This window comes from Gavialis gangeticus, unplaced genomic scaffold, assembly GCF_001723915.1.
Source record: "Gavialis gangeticus isolate Ggan-Ray unplaced genomic scaffold, GavGan_comp1, whole genome shotgun sequence".
In the NCBI taxonomy this organism is placed as follows: Eukaryota; Metazoa; Chordata; order Crocodylia; family Gavialidae; genus Gavialis; species Gavialis gangeticus.
Window position 1 is genome coordinate 82,487,390 of NW_017729022.1, and position 1,094 is coordinate 82,488,483.

A 1,094-nucleotide genomic window follows, 5' to 3' on the forward strand; every position below is an offset into this window, starting at 1 on the left:
GACCCAGAAGGAATGATCCAGTCACCAGGATATCCTAAAGGCTACAAGGTATGTGTGTAATCCTAACATCACAAGGTATGTGTGCAAACTTCTTTATAATCACTGTTTGGGACTCTGATTAGACCCTAGAAAGAAACAAACAGGCTGAAGTGACTACAGATCTTTGAATGGTTGACCTGTTACCCTAACCTCAGAAAACTGAACAATTTCCTCCAAAGCAGTTATGGAACATATCTGCCTTGTACATGGGTTTATAAGGAATTGAGGCTAATGATAACTGAGTCCTTTCCAACAATTAGAAGGCATCATTTATCATGCTGGCAGATATTTTCCTGAGAGCAATTCTGCTCCTTACGGTTTCTCAAGCCTTGAGGATAGCTCAGCTGGGTGCTTGAAGGGCACTAGTGACCAGCAAAATGTTTTTGCAAGGATCTTTTGGTTTCTGGCTTCTTCCTTCTCCCAGATTTTCCTGATAAGGGAACATCCTGGTTGCTAGGTCAGTCTCCTGGGAGGCAGGGTATGCAGGTTCAAATCCTCTCAAGTGAGAGAAGGAATTTAATCAGGTCATTCATATCTTGGGCAATTAATTTAAAGCCAGCACTGGTGATGGTGTGGTAGCATTTCTACCCACTGTGTGGGAGATCTGAGTTCAAATCCTAGCTAGGATGACTTAGGGTGAGTGAAATGACAGGGAGAAATTCTTGTTGTAGTGGAAAAGGGTCATTGTGTTTTGGACCACAACCCATACTTCAGGACAAGAGACATGCTTGGGTGGGATGGGCTCCACCTCTCCCCCAAAGGTAAGCGCATGTTCTCTTTCAGGTTGGCTGATCTCCTCTGGCGGGCTTTAAACTAGGCTCATCGGGGGAGGGGAAAATGAGGACGGAGGGAGGCACGGAACACCGAACCAAGAGCCACCCACAAGAACAGTCCAGCCAAGACAGGCAATGAGCACAACAAATACCCAGGTAAGAGACAGGGTCCCAGATAGTCCTGGGATTAGGGAGGCAGTACATACACCTCCAGGAGGCCTTAAATGCTCTATACTAATGCTTGTAGCATGGGGAACAAGCAGGAGGAGCTTGCCCTCCTGC